Consider the following 22,290-nt stretch of genomic DNA (forward strand, 5'->3'; position numbering starts at 1 on the left):
CTCAGAGAGGTTTAGTAATTTTCCCAAAGCCAAACAGCTATTGAGTGGCAGAACCAGGATCTGAACCAAGTCTGTAACCTTCAAAGCCTAAGCCCTCATCACACCAAAACTCAATTAATATTTACATTTATCAAATTACATTGCAACCTGGGGAGTTCTTGGCACAGTCCTGAATAAGAGTGAGAAAGAAAGAAATAGCGTTGTTCATCCAGTCAACCAAAATTTTTTTTTATTTTTTATTTTTTTAATGCTATTCTTGTCTGCTTACATTCTTTTTATGTATGTATGTATGTACGTATGTATGGCTGTGTTGGGTCCTCGTTTCTGTGCGAGGGCTTTCTCTAGTTGTGGCAAGCGTGGGCCACTCTTCATCGCGGTGCGCGGGCCTCTCACGATCGTGGCCTCTCGTTGCCAAGCACAGGCTCCAGACATGCAGGCTCAGTAATTGTGGCTCACAGGCCGAGTTGCTCCGCGGCATGTGGGATCTTCCCAGACCAGGGCTCGAACCCGCGTCCCCTGCATTGGCAGGCAGATTCTCAACCACCGCACCACCAGGGAAGCCCAACCAAAATTTTTGAAGCAGCTGCTAGATGCCTGGCCCTGTTTGGAGTTCAGCAGTGATCAAGACAGGAAGAGTCCTACTTTCATGAACCATGTAGTGGGGAGGAGAGACAGGTGCAACTTGGGTGAGGGATTTCACCTTGCTGGGCCTCTGTTTTCTCATCTGGAAAATGGGATGGGTGTTTCTCATTTTCTGGGATTGTCCAGCCCTCACATTCTCTGATTCCATAAGAAGCATTTGTTTTCCTGTTTCTTTAAAATTCAATCAGGCCATGAGCTGTGATGAATGTCGTTAGCTGCTCCCCAAATCACTCTATTTCCACCCATTTCCTGTGATCAGGTCTATCCCCCAACATGACTCAAAATCAATCAAGTCACAGAAGCTAAGGGGCACCCAGCAGAAGAATTCCAACCCTGGCTTCTCAGGAGCTCTGCGGTCTACCTGGCCAGGTAAACTTCACGCACCTGGCACAAGGTGGCCATCCCTGGTTTCACATCAACATGATCTCAGGCACAAACCTCCTTGTTTTTCCATTTTGTCTTTACGTTACTTGCTGAAACAACTGCACAAATATGAAAAAGATATAAAAATCAGGCATCCTCTGCCCTCACTGCCTACTAATAAATGATTTTCTGCCACTTTAATGATAAAGATACAACATTTCAGCATTCCGTTGCCCTTATTATTTTTCATTTTGTTGATATTTCTACTGAATACATCTTTCAATATTTTAACAATGGAACATGTATTTAGGTTGTTCCACACACAGCCTTTGGTGGTAAGGGTTTTGTTGTTATATTTCTATTATGTTTCCTTTAAAAATCATTATCCTGTTTAAATGGATTACGTCAACTTTATAGGCATTTATCATATGATATTGATGAAATTAATACATAGAGGGCAGTAGTACAAATTGATTGGAATTGAGAGCCTCTATTAGCACAGTTAAATATAAATATTTTATATATTTATATATTTATATATATATATATATATATATATATATATATATATGCCAAATTACATGCTGAGTGAGATTCTCCTACTCTTTTTCACTCTCTGCCCCTCAAGCCTGTAAGAAATGGAATATTTCTTGCCATATCAGTAAAAAAAGGATGTCACAGTCATCAGCACTTGCAGCCCTCCAATGTGAGCCGGTGGGCCCTGAGGAACTCAGGATATGCAAATACAGAATGCTGGCCCCAGAGAGCTGAGGTGCATATCAAAGGAATGATTTCAGTGAGCCCAGACGCTTGCATCTTCCCATACAAAGAAAAGCGCTACATTCCTCACCTTGGGAGAGCTGGTTTTCCTTAGTTAACAATCACCTTTTGATGTTCCCCATTACCTGCGCCATTCCCCTCCCCTGTCCCCTCCCCCCAGTACTTTAGCTCAGGGAGGAAGGAGCGCAGAGAGACTCGGCTGAACAAGGGACCTCCGAGCCTGGGGATGCGTTTTCAGCCGCTTTCCCCGCAGTCAGGAGGAGGGGCGCTGACGCTCCAACCGGACCCTGCGCCTCCCTTTCCCCGTTTCCCCTCAGGACGCTCAGGCCGACCCACTCCCCACGCCCACCAGGCCCCGCGAGCCAGGCCGAGGGCAGGGGCGAGAGAAGGGACCGACGTTCCCCAGGACCAGAACGCTAGGGGCTGCTCTTTCTGCACAGCAGCGGTGGGTGGCAGCGAACCCCTGCCCCTCAGAAGCTGGTCTTGCACTGACGCCCGGGCACCAGACCAGGAGGAGGGTTGGCGCCCACTTACCGGGCCCGCGGTCCCCAGGACTGTCGCGGCTTTGGCGGCCGGGGCCCCTCCAGAGCCGGCAGCCTCAGTGAGGCCGCCCTCCCCTCGGGCTCCGGGGCACTTAAGTGACAGCGGAGGGAAGAGACACCGAGCCAGGAGTTCCAGCTCTGCGGAAACGCGGGATCGTTCTGGGCGAGGAGGTGGGACCGCTCTGCCCCCAGGCCTTCCGGGAGGGAGGGCGGCGCCGGGGGAGGAGCCGCCTGGAGCCTCCAGGAGCCCTTCCGGGGGTCCTGGAGGGGCGGCCCGGCCTGGGGGCCCCGCCCACTGTGGCCGCAGCCCAGGCCTTTTTCCTGGAATCCTACACAAGAAAGAAAGATACAGTCTATAGTAAATATTCACAAATGATTGTTGCTGCTGTGCTTACTATTCTATTAAAGGTGTAAAATCCATAAAACACTTTAAGTTCAAAGTTAAATACGAATTTTTACCTTTCTAATTATGTCTCTGCTATTCCCAACTGTGGTTAATGAATCAGAGACTGTGGCATCACTAGTTAAAAATGAGCTTGAGGAAAAAATAGAACTCAGGCCCACCAGACCTACTGAATCACGATCTGCACTTTTACAATCTCCCCAGTGTACTTGTGTACCCATGAATAGTTGAAAGGTACATTTCTACCTCGACATGTCTTTTCTGTCTGAGAAATACACACATTTTATCCAGTTTGATATAAATAAAACACTCAAAAATGCATATGCCTGTGTTGAAACCATCATTTTATCATTTCTTTTCCAGATAAGTATAGTCTCTACACTGGTTTTGTGGATCACATGCCATACTCTTTTCTTGTAGTTACAAATAAGGTAGAGAAAGTTACTTTGTAAATATATATATATTAGTGGATAATTGAAGACAGTCTTCTAAATTAAAAGCACTTCTCTTAACTTGCTGTTTTCTTCTTGGGTCACATTATGAACTCTTCCCGTGGCCACATGGCATGTGTACTTTTAATTTCAGGGACTGCTGCCATTCCAGGATGTGGCCATAGATTTCTCTCAAGAGGAGTGACAATGCCTGGACCAAGATCAATGGGAATTGTACAGGGGTGTGATGTTAGAGAAGTATAGGAACCTGCTCTCCTTGGGTGAGGATACCTTCCTTCCAGAATTCCTTTTCCAACCACAGGGTTTAGAGTCCTTCATTTGTAGAATGTCTCCTGGAATCTTCTGCTTCCTACAATAGGGTTTCAGATTGCAATGTTTCAGGAAGGACTAGGAGTTTGTGGGTATAATTTATCTTATTTTTTTAAAATCGCAGCCTCCCTTTTAATATACTTTGTAACTGCTTGGGATGTGTCTATATGAACTGTGTATTATATGCTTCTGTTATAGTCCTTACAATATTTTTTTGTCTTATTTTCTGTAACAATTTTCCATGGATTCTTTGGGCTTAAGGTATATTAAAAGGGAGACTGCGATTCTGGGACTTCCCTGGTGATGCAGTGGTTAAGAATTCGCCTGCCAATGCAGGGGACCCGGTTCGATCCCTGGTCTGGGAATTTCCCACGTGCCACGGAGCAACTAAGCCAGTGGGCCACAACTACTGAGCCTGCGTGCCACAAGTACTGAAGATGGTGTGCCTTGAGCCCGTGCGCCATTTATTTTTTGGAGAATAAAACTGCCTCTGAGTGATTAAAATCTAGACCAGCTAGTCAAAATGCTTTATCACCTGTTCTTCTAAACCACTGATCAACGGAACAAGTTTTACTAGGGATAACAGAGTAATTGTATTCTGGAGTTCATATCGGCAATATGTTTTATGACCTTGATGCTGGATCACGACATTTCAATGGTATAACTGCTATTAATTGTCTGTTTGTTCAACGATTAAAGTCTCACGTGATCTGAGTTCAGACTGGAGTCATCCTGGTTGGTTTCTGTCTATTGCAGATTTCTTCCAGTATGAAAGGACAAGAGCAATACGGCTTACTTTACAAAATGTCTTCAAACCAAATGATGATATAATCTACATTCAGTTAATTTATACATACCCTACTGTAGAACAGGGTTTGTTACGGTGGCAGAGCCCGGTAATTAGGTAAAACTGAAACATTTATCTGCAGTGGTTCAAGTTCTCTTCCTAAGAATATGTTTATAATCAACATTCTTTCACAAAGTACCCAATTTAATTCACCATAGCAGTCCTCATATTAACTAAATGGAGAATCCTAGGCTATATACAAATCCAGAAAGGGCCAAAAGTCATCAGCCCCTATGGATTATTACAACCCATTACTGAGACATTCAAATTATTTCTTAAAGAACCACCATGACCATCAACATCATCAATTTATATATTATTGCCCCAATGCTAGCCTTAACCATGGCTCTCACAACATGAATTCCTCTTCCCATATCTTATCCACTAATTAATATAAATGTAGGCATACTATTTATGTTAGCCATATCAAGCCTAGCCATTTATTCCATCCTCTGATCTGGTTGAGCTTCAGATTCAAAATACTCACTCACTGGAGCTCTACGGACAGTAGCACAGACAATCTCATATGAAGTCTTGCTGGCAGTTATTCTATTCTCAGTCCTAATGCTAAATGGATCATTTACACTTTCAACAGTAATTATTACACAAGAACACCTATGACTAATTTTCTCCTGACCCCTACCCAGAATTTGATTATCTCCGCAGTAGCAGAAATCCAATGAAGCCCCACTTGATTTAACAGAAGTAGAATCAAAACCTGTATATGTCTTCAATGTAGAAAATGTAGCAGGCCCATTCACCCCGTCCTTCCTAGAGAATATGTCAATTTCCTTATAATAAACATTTTCACAACATTCTATTTTTAGGAGCATTTGACAATCCCTACGTGCCAGAATTATATACAGCCCAAGTCATCATTAAAACACATCTAACAATCTCCTTTCTATGAATTCAAGCATCCTACCCACAATTTTGATATGATCAACGTATACATCTCTTATAAAAATATTTTTTACTACTAACATTAGCCCTATGTATATGAGAGTTTTCACTACCTGTCATCATACCAGGCAACCCACAGCAAACTTAAGAATTATGTTTGACTAAAGAGTTACTTTGATAAAGTAAATGATAGAGGTTTAAATGCGCTTATTCCTGGAATTGAACTTATTTCTAAGAATTTTACATTCTCCATGCTACCACATTACACCACAATGCTATATAGTAAGGTTCTCTAAGAAAGCTTCAAGGCCCATACCCCCAAAATATTGTTGTATATCCTTCCTGTACTAATAAACTCTCATTGTTTTTACTATCATTCTACTGACCATTATTTCAGGAAATATAATTGTAGTAACAAGCTCACACTGGTTAATGGTATCCCCATTCTAATAAAAAACATGAACCCATAAGCTACAGAAGCATCCAACAAATATTTTCTAAAACAATCCACCACATCAATACTACTTATAATGGCTATTATCATTAATCTAATATACTCTGGTCAAAGAACACAATGAATTACAAAAATCTTTAATCCAGCAGCATCCACTATCATGACAATCGTCCTTGTCACAAAAGTAGGACATTCCCCATTTCACTTCTGAGTGCCCGAAGTAACTCAAGGCATTCCATGAACAGCAGGCCTGATGCTATCAACATGACAAAATTGCACCCCTATCAGTTTTATACCACATGTCACCACCCATCAACCTAAACATACTGTTAATCATAGTGATATTATAAATCATAGTTGGACGCTGAGGCAGACTTAGCCATACTCACCTGGAAAAAATTACAGCCTCCTCATCAGTTGCCCATATAGGATGAATAACAGCTATTATAATGTATATTCCAAGTATAACAATCCTAAACATACTAATTTATATCATAACAACACTATCTTCTTCCTATTTATACCCAGATCATGTACTACAAGGGTATCATTATCACACACATGAGATAAAACACCTCCCATCAGGATCCTTATCCTCAGCATTATAGTGTCATTAGGAGGTCGCCCACCATTATCAGGGTTTTGACCCAAATGAATAATTATCCAAGAGATAACAAAAATGATAACATCATTCTACCAACACTAATAGCCATCACAGCAGTCCTCAGCATATATTTCTACTTGCAGCTAACATAATCCACATCACTAACTATATTCCCTTCATTAAACAACACAAAAGTACAACAATTTGAACATACAAAACAAATAACTTTCCTATCATTACTCATCATAATAGCCACACGATTACTACCCATAACACCCATCCTATCAGTGCTGGACTAGGAATTTAGGTTAGTTTAGACCAAGAGCTTTCAAAACCCTAAACAAGTACAATTTACTTAATTTCTAAAAATAAGGACTGCAGGACTTTCTCCTATATCAATTGAATGCAAAGCAAACACTGTAATTAAGCCAAATCCTTACGAGATTGATGAGTTTTAACCCCAGGAAATTTTAGTTAACAGGCAAATCCTCTAGTCAACTGGCTTCAATCTACTTCTCCTGCCTTTGAGAAAGAAAAAAGAAGAAAAAAAAAGGCAGGAAAATCACCAGCAGAATTGAAGCTGCTTCTCTCAAGTTACAATTCAATCTGTTGATTCACCACAGGGTTTGCCAGAAAGAGGGCTCAATCTCTGTCTTTAGATTTACAGTCGAATGCTAGCTCAGTCATTTTACCTCTGTTCATACACTGCTGATTATCTTCAATAAATCACAAAGATATCGGCATTTTATCTTTACTATTTGGTGCTTGAGCTGGAGTAGCAGGCAGCGCCTTAAGTATATTAATCCTGGCTGAGCTATGCTAACCTGGAGCGCTAGTTGGAGATGCCCAAATCTGTAAGGTAGTCATAACAGTCCCTGCACTTGTAATAATTTTCTTTATAGTTGTACCCATTATGATTTCAGGGTTTGAAAACTGACTTGGGCCACTAATAACTGGGGCACCTGAGGTAGCATTTCCCCCAATATATCATATAAACTTTTGACTACTTCCCCCATCATTCTTACTCCTACTCATATCACCAATAGTAGAAGCTGGTTCTGGTACAAGTGGAACCCTATATTCAGCTCTAGCCTGCAATCTGGCCCATGAAGGAGCCTCTGTCGACCTAACCATTTTCTCCTTACATTTAGCAGGTGTCTCTTCAATTCTTGGTGCTATTACTTTTATTACTATAGTCTTTAATACAAAACTAGCAGTCATATCCCAATACCAAACACCAGTATTTGTTTAATCTTTCCCAACTATAGACATATTACATAATTACCACTCTCAGTCTGAGCAGCCAGAATTGCCATATTGTTAAGAGATAGAAATCTAAACACTACTTTCTTTGACCCTGCAGGAGGAGACTGAATCCTATACCAACAGCTATTTTGACTCTTTGGTCACCCTGAAGTCTGTATTCATGGCCTACCAGGCTTTGTTATAATCTCACATATCATTACATACTATTTAGGACAAAAAGTGCCTTTCAGCTATTTGGGACTAGTATGAGTCATGTCCACTGGCTTTTTAGGATTTCTCTTGTGGGCCCATCATATGTTTACCATAGGGATAGCTGTTGACTCAGGAGCATACTTTGCATCAGCTACCGTAATTACTTCTATCCCTACAGGAGTAAAAGTATCTAGCTGATTAGCAACTCTTTATTTAAGTTTTCTTTCTCGTTTCTTTTTTTTTTGGCTGCGTTGGGTCTTGGTTGCTGCACGTGGGCTTTCTCTGGTTGCGGTGCACGGCCTTTTCATTGCAGTGGCGTCTCTTGTTGCAGAGCACAGCCTCTAGGCGCGTGGGCTTCAGTAGTTGTGGCTTGCGGGCTCTAGAGGGCAGCTCAGTAGTTGTGGTGCACGGGCTTTTTGCTCCGCGGCATGCGGAATCTTCCCAGACGAGGGCTCGAACCCATGTCCCCTGCATTGGCAGGCGAATTCTTAACCACTGTGTCACCAGGGAAGTCCCTGGTTAGCAACTGTTCACGGAGGTAATATTATATGACCTCCCACTATACTATGAGTTTTAGGCTTTAGTTTTTCTTTTTACAGTAGGTGGTTTGACAGGAATCATCTTAGCCAACTCATCCCCAGACATTGTCCTCCAGGATACATACTATGTAGTAGCACACTTCCATGACCTAATGTCCATGGGAGCAGTCTTCACTATTACAGGAGGCTTCCTACACTGATTCCCACTATTCTCAGGTTATACAGTTAACTCAGCATGAGCAAAAATTCACTTCACAAGTATATTTGTAGTAGTAAATATGACTTCCTGCAGCACTTTCTTGGCCTCTCAGGGATGTCACTACGTTAGTCTGAGTACCCTGAGGCACACACAACATGAAATATTTTATCTTTAGGCTCATTCATCTCAGTAGCAGCAGTAATGCTAATAATCTTCATACTTTGAAAAGCATTTGCGTCTAAACAAGAAGTCTTAGCAGTGGAAATTGCTACTCCTAACCTAGAATGGTTACACGAATGCCCTCCACCATATCCTATGTTTCAAGATCCTACCTATGTAAATGTAAAATAAGGAAGGACTCAAGTCCTTTTCAACCAGTTTCAAGCCAACACCATAACAATTTTGTCTTTCTCAATAAATGAGATAAAAGTAAAAAGTGATGTAGCTTTGTCAAAGTTAAATCATAGGCTAAAATCCTGTATATCACTAAGGCATATCAGTTTCATCTAGGCTCTCAAGATACAACATCACCGATTATGGAAGGACTTTTACATTTTCATCATCACACATTAATAGTGATTTTTAAAATAAGTTCTCTAGTCCTCTATATCATTTCACTAATATTGACATCTAAACTAACTCATATGCATAGAATAGATGCACAGGTAGAGAAAATGTGAACAATTTACTAGCCATTATTGTAATCTTAATTGCCCTATCATCATTGTGAATCCTTTACATGACACATGAAATCAATAACTCTTCCCAAACCATAAAAACTATGGGTCAGTAATGATACTGAAGCTACAAATACACAGATTATGAAGATTTAAATGTTGACTCCTCTGTAATCCCCACATCAGAGCTAAAACCAGGAGAATAATGACTAATAGAAGTCAACAACCGAGTAGTTAGAGATAGTCATTGAATATCAGTTTCATCTGAAATTGTTGTACACTCCTGAGTTGTTCCTTCTCAGGCCTAAAAAGAGCTATCCCAGGATGCCTAACTTAAAGAATCCTAATACCAACAGGACCAGGCCTATATTGTGGACAAGAGAGCTCGTTTTCCTGAGTTCAAAGACAGGAGAGAGGGATATGGCTGAGATATGGGGTGAATCTGGAGCCCATGGGGATGCACTTTCCAAGCTCCAGGATAGGAATGGGGCCTCTAGGGTCCCAGGCCACCCACCACACCCTCCCGAGCAGGATCTGGACAACATTCCCTGTCAGTGATGAGGCAGCCCTAATACTGGTCATGCCCCGATGTTGTGTCCTATGTGGGCCCCATGCTCTTGGGACCACATCCCACACTCTGCAGGTCCATGCTACAGGGTCCTTCGTGCCTCAGGAGTACAGACCACACAATAAGCAGTTCCCTCCCCAACCAGCAGGAGGAGGGGAGGAGAGCAGGGGCACCAGGGGAATCTCACTCAGACAACAACGCCCCAGGGGTGCCAGCGGGGACAGTGATGATGCAGATGAGGCACAGACCAAGAGATGGGACCAGAGGACACAAAAGGCAGCTGGTCAGGTCCTGGCTCATCTGCACCCAGGACACCTTTGTCCCATACACCCCCTTCCTCATACACCCTCTCCTTAAATGCAGATTCTTCAGATGCAAACAGGCAGAGCTTCAGACTGAAAGTCAGCTCTTCCAAAATGACCCATCAGCAAACACTGCAGGATTCCACTCCCTGTGCTTTGTGGCTGCTTCCCACTAACTATCTAGTTTACATTTGGTAGTGTATATATGTCCATGCCACTCTCTCACTTCATCCCAGATTACCCTTCCCCCTCCCTGTGTCCTCAAGTCCATTCTCTATGGCTGAGTCTTTATTCCTGTCCTGCCCCTAGGTTCTTCATAACCATTTTTTCTTTTTTTTTAGATTCCATATATATGTGTTAGCATACGGTATTTGTTTTTCTCTTTCTGACTTACTTCACTCTGTATGACAGTCTCTAGGTCAATCCACCTCACTACAAATAACTCAATTTCATTTCTTTTTATGGCTGAGTAATAGTCCATTGTATATATGTGCCACAGCTTTATCCATTCATCTGTCGATCCTGCCAACACTTTTACTTTACTCAATTGAGACCAATGTCAGACTTGTAAGGTAATAAATTTACGATGTTTTGAGTCACTCAATTTGCGGTAATTCGTATGAAAGCAATAAAAAACAAATACAGAGGTCCTACAAGAGCCAGGCTATATATTTATATTTAAGTATTTCTAAAATGAATTTAACCCTGTGATTCACAGCAGCAGCAGCTTCCAAGGGATCCCACCACACACCTGAGGCGAAAGCAGCCTAATAAAGAAGCAGTGACAGCAGCAGGTCACTGCCCCACACTTGGGGTAGAGGGGGATTTGATCTACTGTAGCAGCAGCATAGCCTGAATGGGAATGCATCCTCCTGTGGCACTAGTCCCATCAGCATTAGTCTAATCTGCTAGCATCTGCTGTGCCAACAGGCCCAACGTATACAAACCCTCCAACTCAGTAGCATTAAGTGAGCCAGGCTCAGTGTTTCCTGAAACTCATATCCAATGGCACTGGAAAGCCCAGATATCACCTACTGTTATGAAAACATAAAAAAAAAAACAATAACAGAAGACTGGCAACTTCAGAAAGAAAAGGGGAACAATGGAATGGGTGAAAACAAGTGGGATAAATATAAGAGACTATCATTAGTCTCATGAGTTTCTTAAATTCCCTATGATGGTCAAAGCAAAAATTATGACACCATCTGATGTGGTTCTCAATATATATAGAGGAAATACTACAGAAAATCATACTTTAAAACTGGGGACTATTAAGAGACCTAAATGGAAGTAAAATTTTGAAACTTCACTTGAAGTAATAAAAGACAGATTCCAGTAGGCTATGATAAGTTACATGTGTATAGTGTAAGGCCAAAAGCAACCACTAAGAAAACTATACAAACAGTATACACAAATGATTATAAATAAATTAGATTAAAATGGACTTACCAAAAAATGTTTAAGTAACCCACAAGAAGGCAAAATAAGAGAAACACAGGATTGAGAAACTAAGGTAAAAGACAAAACAAAAAATAAAATGGTAGACCTAATCTTTAACATAGCAATAATTATATTAACTGTAAACGATCTAAATAACCAAGTCAAAGACAGAGATTGGAAGAGTAGATGAAAAAACCACAAGCATGATCCAACTCTATACTGTCTATAAGAAGCTTACTTTAAACATCATGATATAGGTAGTTCAAAGTAAAAGGATGAAAAAGGTATATCATGTGAATATTCATCAGAAAAAGCAGGAATGGCTATATTAATATCAGATAAAGTAGATTTCAGAGCAAAAGAAATTATTAGGGGCAAAGAGGGTCATTACATAAAGATAACAGGAATAATCCACCTAGATGACCTAGTGATACTAAATGTGTGTGCACCAAACAACAGAACTTCAAAACACATGAAGCAAACACTGAAAAAGGTAAAAGGAGAGAATTTCAAATCCACAATTATTATTTGAGACTTCAACACAGCAATTTATAGAACTCCCAGAGAGAAAAATCAGCAAGGGTATGGAAGAACTGAAAACATCATCAATCAACAGGATATAACTGACATTTAAAGAACACACTCAATAAAAGCAGAATACATATTCAAGTGTCCATGGAACATTCACTCATATACCATACACTGGGTGATAAAAAAAACATTAGCAGATTTAAAAGAATTAAAATCATAGAGAGTATGTTCTCTAGCCATAATGGAACCAGACTAGAAATCAATAACAGAAAGACAACAGGAAAATCTTCAATCACATGAAAACTAAACATCACAATTCCAAATAACTCATGGGTAAAAAGTCAAGGAAAAATTTTTAAATGCATAGAATAAAAGAAAATGGAGATATAACAGATCAACATTTGTGGAATAAAGTGAAAGCAATGCTGAAAGGGAAGTTTATAGCACTAAATTGGGAAAGAAAATATTTCAAAGAAATAGTCTAATTTTCTATATTAAAATAGTAAAAACGGAAGAGGAAAAAACACTAAACAAGCAGAAAGAAGGAAATAATAAAGATGAAACAAAAATCCATGAAACTGAAAACAGGAAAATGGGGGGGGGAGGAAATCAATGAAACAAAAGGCTGGTTCTTCAAAATAAACAATCTCATCAAGAAAGATGTAGCAAGACTGATAAAGATAAAAAGAGAGATGGCACAAATCACAGATATCAGAAATGCAACCAGGGATACCATGACATATCCTGCAGGTTAATAAGGGACAAGTTATTATGAACAAGTCTACACTATAAATTCAAAAATGTGGATGAAATGGACCAATGCGTCTACACCCAAAACTACCAAAACTCAGCCAAGATGAAAGAGACAATCTCAATTTTCCTGTAACTATGAGAAACACTGATTTTTCATTTAAAAACTCCCAAAAGAAATATTCAGGTTTAGATGTTTCACTTTTACCCAAGACTTAAAGAATTAACACCAATTTTACATGACTTGATAAGAAACAGAAGTAGAGGGAACAGTTCCTAATTAATTTTATGAAGCCAGTATTACCTTGATACCAAAACCAGACTGGGATAGTATAGAAAGAAGAAAACTACAGGCCAGTATTTTTTATGAAATTGGCTGTAAAAATCCTCAGCCAAATATTAGCAAATTAACTCCAGAAATATATAAAAAGAATAATATACCATGACCAAGTGGTATTTATTCCAGTTATGCAAAGTTGGTTAAATATTTGAAAATCAAACAATGTAATCTACCATATCCAATAGACTAAGGGGGAAAAGTCATGTGATCCTAATCATTAATGCAGAGAAAGCATTTGACAAAATCCAATCCCATTCATGATTTTAAAAAAAGAAGAAAAGAAACTCCAAGCAAACTAGGAATAGAAAAGGAACATACTGAAACTCATAAAGATGATCTACAAACAACCTATACCGACATTATATTTAACTGTGAAAGACTGAACGCTTTCTCTGTAAGATCAGAAACAAGGCACCGATATCTGCTCTCACCACTTTTATTAAATATATTACTGGAGGTTCTAGTAAGAAAATAAAGCAAAAATAAATAAATAGATAAATTTAAAAGTTAAAATTTTAAAAAGTTTATTTAAAAGATGAAAGAACTATTCCTACTATGTTGAATAGGAAGGAATATATCCTCCTGAATGTTGAATAGTAATATATCCTATTATATTGAATAAGGAAAACTAAAACTGTCTGTATCTGAAGATGAGATGATAATCTAAATGGAGAAAATACCAAGGAATCCACATAAAGCTTGAGAAATAATATTAGTTTGTAAATGTTTTAGAGTACAAGATCCACACAATTTTATCAAATTATATATTAATAACAAATGTGTAGAAGCTTAAATAAAAATATGTGATGCCATTTACAACTGACCTAAATAAATACTTAAATAGAAGCCCAATAAGACATTTATAGGACCTCTATACTGAAAATTACAAAATGCTGATGAAGAAAATTTTAAAAGTCCCAAACAAATAGGGAGACATACCTTGTTCATGGATTAGAAAACACAACATAATAAAGCTGTCAATTCTCCCCAAGTTAAGAGGCTTAACACAATTACTCTTAAAATGCCCTCAAGGTTTTTGTGGATATAGACAAGCTTATTCTAAGATTTATATGGTAGGAAGAGGCTGAAGAATAGCTAAAACAATTTGTAAAGGAAGATTAAAATGGGAGGAATTAATCTACCCAATTTCAAGATTTCGCAGTAATGATGGAGGGTAGATACATAGATCAATGGAATGGAACAGAGAACCCAGCAATAGACTGACACAAATACATTTAACTTGGTTTTGACAGCAGTGCAAAAGCTATCAAGGAAGAATAGACTTTTCAAAAAATGGTACTGAAACAGTTGGACATCCCTCGACAAAAACAAACAAACAAACAATGAACCTTAACCTAAACCTTACACATCTTACACAAAAATTAAATCAAAGTGGATCATAATCTTAAATGTAAAAGCAGGACATTTTTAGAGAAAAAAAATAGGAGAAAATCTTTGGCATCTACAACTAGGTGAATAATTCTTAGACTTGACACCGAAAGTATGATCAATAAAAGCAAAAACTGATCAATTGGATCTCATCAAAATGAGTTAAAAATGCTTCATAGAAGATCCTTTTAAGTGGATGAAAACTCAAATTACACAGTGGGAAAACATATTTGAAAATCCCATAGGAGACAAATGACTTGTATCTATAATATACAAAGAACTCTCCAAACAACTTTAAAAAATCCAACTAGAGAATAGGCAGAAGACAGGAACAGACATTTCATGGAAGAGAATATACACATGGCAAAGAAGCACATGAAAAGATGTTCAACATCGTTAGCCATCAGGGAAATGCAAATTAAGACCATAATGAGATATCAGAGAATAACTAAAATTAAAGTATAGTGACAACATCAAATGCTAGCGAGTACGTAGAAAAATTATATCACATCACTGGTGGGAAAATAAAATGGTTTAGCCACTCTGAGAAACAGCTTGACAGACTCTTTTAATCCTAAAAGTAGATTCACCCTACAATGCAGTAATTGTACTCTTGAGCATTTATCCAAAAGAAACAAAAACTTAATGAAGTTCCCACAGAAACTTACACATAAATGTTCATAGCAGTTTTATTTCTAATAGCCACAAACTGGCAACTCCCCAAATGTCTTTCAATGGGTGAATGTTGAAACAAATTGTGATAAAATCTTATGATAGAATACTACCGAGCAACAACAAGGAACAAATTATTAATATATGCAAAAATTGAAATGAACTTCAAGGGAATGATGCCGAGGGAAAAGTTTTTAAAAGCCAATCTCCGAAGATTAAGTAATTCATGATTATGTTTACATATTATTCTTAAAATAACAAAACTGTGGAGATGGAGAACAGATTAGAAGTTGCCAAGGGTTAGAGATGGGGGTAGAAGGTACAGCGGGGGAACTTTGTGAGGTTTTTGTGGTCCCAGTACAAATAATACAGCAATCTTGGTTTTAATCCCTAAAGATTTTTAAAAGCAATTCCTAATAAGAGGTGTCCAGATATTTAGCAATGGCAGCAGATTAGAGGTATAGCTCCCCAACATGACAACTTCGAAAGAGATCTATACTATCAATACTAATTTAATGCATATGTTAATTTTTAAAAGGCCAGTCACAATACTTAAATGGTACATATCTTAACGATATTACTCTGGGTATCCAGCTATACCAGATGGACTAGCAGGATTTTCTGTCCATTCAATCTTATTTAAGACAGTAAATCTTATAATAAGACAGTTAAAAAAGAAAAAGAAAAACAACAAACCTCAACTACAGTTGGATATTCTCACAGCAAGATGAGGTGAAAATACGTAGCAGCGGTTCAAAAGCTTAAGCAGTGGCACCTAAATTTGGCTGCACATTAGAATCCTCTGAAGCACTTTTTAAAAACCCTCACACCGACGGTTGGTCATGCTAGACCAATACAATCATTTTAACTCTCCTCAGACGATGCCAATGTCTAGCCAGAACGGAGAACCAGCGGACTAAGCAGAAGGGGATGTTTCTACAAAGATCTCTTAACAATAAGTCCTCTCACCCAATCAAGATTTACCTCCCCGCAAAGGGGTAAAGAAGGCTAGATGTTGTCCATACTTGCTTAGCTTTAATTAGCACTTGTGACTTGCCCAAAACCTAGATCATGTTTCCCCTAAATTTCATGTTATTCCCTAAGTTTTTCAAACCCAAGGCTAAGGGGTTTGCCAGGATGAGATTTTAAGCGCTCACACAGGGGAAGTCCCTGGCAAACCAGGACAGCGGTCACTCTACACTGCAATGTAAAGCATCCTAAATAACCCTGCCACTGCTCCCAGATATTAGTCTGTGCCAACCAGTGGAGAAAAGGCATTCTCCATTACTACCATGGCAAATGCTACTGTACTTACCTTGGCTAGTCCCTATCTTTTCCAGGCGCCACTCCCCTTCACCTGCTGGTGGACGCTTTGGCCAGCTGACAATGCAGATATTTTCAAACTTTAAGGTGAATAAAAATCATCTGGAGGGCCTGTTGTAACAGAGATCACTGAGCCCCACCAGAGTTGCTGATTCCATAGGGCTGGGACCGGGCCCTAAAACTTGAATATCTAACACATTATCAGGGGATGCTGGGAAAGCTGGTCAGGTAATGGTAAAGCTGGCCAGGAAAAAGAAACCCAACGTGTCAGATCATAAAGTATGGAAGGGCAAGCCCGCCGGCAGTCCAGGCCGGGGGTGGGGGGCGGACCTGGGTCCCCAGCCCTACAGGGCCAACGGCAGACCGGCTCGGGCGCCCCTCGGAAGCGCGGGGTCCCCGCTGCCGAGTCTGTGGCCCCGGCCGGCCCCGGCTCCCCTCTGCCCACCCTGCGCGCGGGGGCTGGAAACGGCCGCGGAGAACCAGGCAGGGCGGGAAGGGGGGCTCCAAAGAGGGTCTGGCGACTCGAGTCGCTCCGTTACTCGGTGGGCTCAGCGCGCGCCGTGGGGGAAGAGAGGTGGAGGTCCGGGAAGAGGGGACGGGCGGCACTCACGTAGACCAGCAGCAGCCATGGGTAGACGGCGGGCTCGGCCACCACGGGCGACTCCAGCCTCAGCTTCTCCCCCACGTTTTCGCGCGCGGCCCCCGCACCAGGCTAGTCTGGCGGTTGGGGGAGGGGCGGGGCGCCGCCGGCGGGGGCGGGACAGGCGGGCGGGCGGGAGGCTGAGGGGAGGGAGCCTGGCCTGGGCCTCAGCCGGCGCCGCCGCCACCGCCGCCGCCGGCCTGCTCCCGTCTGGCCCCCGGCTCCCTCTTTGTGGTCACAGGCCCGGGGCCTCCAGCGCTGCTGCCAACTGGGGCCGGCGTGAGGCAAGCACAATGAGCCGGGGCCCGGCTGAACCACTCACTCGCGGCGAGCGCCTCCCGCCCCGTGGACCCGCCCCCACGCACGCACGTACGCACGTACGAACGCACGCACGTACGCACGCAAGCACGCACGCACGTCTTCAGCTGCCCCCCCGGCCACACCCACCGGCCCGAAGTGGAGACCCGGGGAGACCCCTCGGGGCCTGGGGTGGCGGGTTCGACTCCCGCCCTTGACGTACCGTGACACCTCCCCCCCAATATGTTTCTAGGTATTATATGTATATATGAATATACTATTATATACACACTTGCGTATGAATTTATATGTGTATGTACATGCGCATATTTACATATAGGGGTGTGTGTATACACATTGTATATATGTATGTGTATATATCTTATATATATGATATATGTATGTATATATACGATGAATTTCTATATACAGTACATATATATTTTTATGCTATATGCTTTTATATGTAGGTGTATATGTGTGTCTATATGTACGTACGTGTATGTATTGCATATATTATATGTGTATGTATGTATACTGTCTATATGCACACCTAAATATCTTTGTATGTGTGTATATACGTATGCTATATATGTACCTAGGTGTGTATATTGCATATGTTATACGTATGTGTACATACTGTATACATACCAACTATGCATTTTATATGTGTGTATGTATAGTGTATATGTATGTGTGTATTGTCTATATTGTGTGTATATGTGTGTATACATACTGTATATATACAAACTGCATTTTATATGTGTGTATATATGTATGTGTGTATTGTATATACTATATGTGTATATGTGTGTACGCATACTGCATATGTACACAGCTGTATATGTTTGTATGCTTGTACATATGTACGTGTGTGTGTATATACACACACACCCCATATGGATTCTGTTTGTCTGGAGAACCCTCACTGATACGGACACTTATGACAATTGAGTACCTGCTCTTTGCCAGCCAGGGAGCCAAAGGCTTGTCTTTCGGTGTCTCCCTTAAGTATCACGAGTCCCAGGAGGGAAGGTGATGCTGCTCCTACCAGTTGAGGTGCCTCAGGGTCAGTTAGGTGGACAGGGCGGGGGGCTGGAGCCTGGTGGAGCCCAGGTGGAGTTCTAGCAGCAGTACAGCCTAGCAGTCCCACTTCCCCGGGTGCTTCTCACAAAGACGCCGAGGGAGAGTCGGGACCTGAAGGAGGGAATGAGGAAGCTTCCGTGGGTCCGCAAGCCCAGACCAAGGCTGACTCGTCAAGAGTGTTAGAGGTCAGGACTGTGGTTACCCTGGGGGTGGGCTTACACAGAGCCATTCATATCCTGAAAAAGTATCCATTCTGCTCTTGTTTGTATGGTTACCCCCCTCCCCCAAATCTTTTAAAAACAGATTCTCTTGGTTGCTGGGAACACACACGGGGAAGTTGTGTGTGAGGGGGTAGGATCCAGGGGACAGGGAGGATAAGCCCCCCACTCGTAGGGCAAGGAGTGGCTCAGCTTTGTGAGCTGAGGATGGCCCACGAGGTTCCAGAGAGAAGGGTCCCTGCTCCGTTCCTGCTCTGTGCACCCCATTCCCAGCCTGAGAAGCCCAGAGCCACCCACCCCCCCGCAACACACACACACCAGGGAGGAGAGCCAGTCACCCTGGCTCCCAGCCTCCGGCTCCAAGGCTCCCGGCACTAGGAGCTATTTTCAGCTTTCATGCCCTAGGACACGGCCAGAGCTATTGTCTCCGGAAACTCTCTGTCTGTCTCTCGCCCGGCCTCCCTCCCTTCCTCCCTCCCTCCTCCGCTTCTTCCCCTCCAGCTCCATCTGTCCTCCCCTCCACCCTGCATTTCTACACAGGATGGCTCACAGACAGCTGCTCCCCGTGCCCACCTGCCACCATTCCATGGATGTCAAAGCAAGCCCTGGGGACTTCCCTGGAGGTCCAGTGATTAAGACTCCGAGCTTCCACTGCAGGGGACGCGGGTTCGATCCCTGGTCAGGGACATAAGATCCCACATGCCACACAGCACGGCCAAAACAAAATGAATAAATAAAGTTATAGTGATGAAACAGCCCTAGTGGTGCAAGGATGGGACGTATAGCTCTATGGTATAGAAAAAAGGTCCAGAAACAGATATATGAGAACTTGATATGATAGAAAGTGGGGAAATTAAGGAGTTTTCAATAAATGGCATTAGGACAATTGCATATCCATGTGGGGAAAAGTAAATTAGAAAAAAAAAAAAGCAAGCCCTGGTCAGGTGTGACCTTGGGCCCAGGGCCATTGGCACAGGTTGTCATGTGGGATGTTCTTCCTTAGACTCCTCCCTCCCTCCTGTGTCACTGTCACTTCCTCCAGAACCTTCCTGGACTCCCCTCCACAAGCCCGGGGTGTGCCCTCACCCGCCCTGGATCACCAGAATTCCAATCCCGGCCCACCCTTCCCCGCCAGGTAGAGAACTGTGCATGGTCAATAAGACCGTAGAGGTCATTGGCCATTGCTATTGCAGCTGGAATTGTTACTGTGTTTAGATAGGGTGACCAACACCCGCCCCCAGTTTGCCCAGGACCGCTCAGGTTTGAGCGCTGGAACTCTGGGGAAACTCTCAGTCCCGGGGAACCCCAGAAGGCTGGTCAGCCTATTTAGGACAGATCTTTCACTTGATCTCCCAACCCCTGAGAGCCAGAAAGGGAATCTCCCCCCTCCTTCCATTGTAACCTTCATTCATTCATCCACTCATCCCTTTATTCAACTCCTTTATTCAGCAAGTATTTATGAAGCATCTACTACACAGCAGACACTCTACTAGGTGCTGGGGACATAACAGCATCCCTGTCCTCAAAGAGCTCACGTTCTAGCGAGGGCAGCAAACAGTAAACTGAGAAGGTGTGATTTATTACATGGGGATGATGTCTCGGAGACCACTGCAGGGCAGGGGAGGTGGGAGAGGAAAGGGGCAGTTCTAAATGCAGGCGCTGACGGGATTGGGGCAGACCTTGCCCTGGGCCAGGCTGGTTGCTTCAACACAGCTGTCCTCGCCCAGAGCCATCCTGCCCCCGCCTCACCCAGTTCTTCCGTGATGTGTGGGGAAAATCTGTGGTTGTCACAACTGGGAGGGAGGGCCCCTGGAATCAAATGGGTGAGGCCAGGGATGCTGCTAAACCCCACACAGTGCCCAGGAGGGGCCCTCAGCAGAGGATGACCCGCCCCGAATAACCCCAGTGCCACGGGGGAGACCCTGCACTAATATTATTCAGACCCGCTGGTGCCCCGATTCCTGCACAGGCAGGGACTCTAACCGGCTCACCTCTGTATCCCGAGGTGACCTAGAGTGGGGCAGCCACGAGGGCTGAGATGAGTATCGGGGTGAAATGACAAACCTCTGCACCCACTCTCCCCTCCGCACCCCAGGGGCGATGGTCTCTATCTCCTCCCCGTGCAGGTAGCTTTTCCCTGAGCCATTTCTTCTTGTCAAGGTCCCTGTCGCAGGTTGGGTTCCCCGAAGATGACGTTGAGAGCAAGGATTGGAGTGCAGGTGGTTGATGTGAGGCCTGCAGGAACAGATACAGCTGCCATAGGGTCCCACAATTCCACTCCCGGGCATAGATCCGGAGAAAACTCTAATTCAAAACTATACATACACCCCTGGCATTTCCCTGGTGGTCCAGTGGTTAAGAATCCACGCTTCCAGTGCAGGGGGCGTGGGTTCCATCTCTGGTCAGGGAACTAAGATCTCACATGCCGTGTGACAATAAAAGAAGAAAGAAAAAAGAAAGAAAGAAAGAGAGAAAGAGAGAGAAAGGAAGAAAGAAAAAAAGAGAGAGAGAGAAAGAAAGGAAGAAAGGAAGAAGGAAAGAAGAAAGAAAGATACATGCAACCCAACGTTCATTGCAGCACTATTTACAGTAGCCAAGACATGGAAGCTACCTAAATGTCCACTGATGGATGAATGGATAAAGAAGATGTGGTACATATATACAATGGAATATTATTCAGCCATAAAAAGAATTAAATAATGCTATTTGCAGCAACGTGGATGGACCTAGAGATTATCATACTAAGTGAAGTAAGTCAGAAGAGAAAGACAAATATCATATGATCTCACTTATATGTGAAATCTAAAATACGACACAAATGAACGCGTCTACAAAACAAGAACAGACTCACAGACATAGAGAACAGACTTGTGGTTGCCAAGGGGGAGAAACAGTGAGGGAGGGTTGGATTGGGAGTTTGGGGTTAGCAGATGCAAACTATTAAATATAGGATGGATAAACTACAACGTCCTACTGTCTAGCACAGGGAACTATATTCAGTATCCTGTGATAAGCCATAACGGAAAAGAAAAAAGTTTTATTTATAGGTTCCATCCCTAACTGAGCTGGCCCATCCCCTCCCATGGTTCTAAGTGCAGCCCGAGGCTGCAGACTTCCCACCGTGGTCTTCAGCTCCAGAGCAAGCCACCTGCGAACCACCCACATCTTCCCAGCGGCTGGCAACTCTCCTTTGCTACTGATTCCAAGACACATCCAAATAGCAAAAATGTGACCATGAAAAGAAACTCAGGCATGTTCAAATCAGGGAAATAACATTCTTAGCTCTGTTCAGTACTCGCTTAATTTTACAAGAGCTTAGATTTACAAAAAAGTTGCAAAGATCTGTACAGAGTGTCGTGGACCCTGACCCAGTACCCCTATTTCCAACTCATTAGTACCTTAGTGTGACATGTTTATCCAACTAAGGAACCAAGATGGATACATTGTTATTAACTAAAGTCCACACTTTATTAGAATTTCCCTAGTGTTCCCCTAACATCCTTTTTCTGTCCCAGTCTCCTCTGGGCTGTGACATTTCTCAGACGTCGCTGGGTTTTGATAC

This window comes from Balaenoptera ricei, chromosome 1 (genome assembly GCF_028023285.1).
Source record: "Balaenoptera ricei isolate mBalRic1 chromosome 1, mBalRic1.hap2, whole genome shotgun sequence".
Taxonomy (NCBI): Eukaryota; Metazoa; Chordata; class Mammalia; order Artiodactyla; family Balaenopteridae; genus Balaenoptera; species Balaenoptera ricei.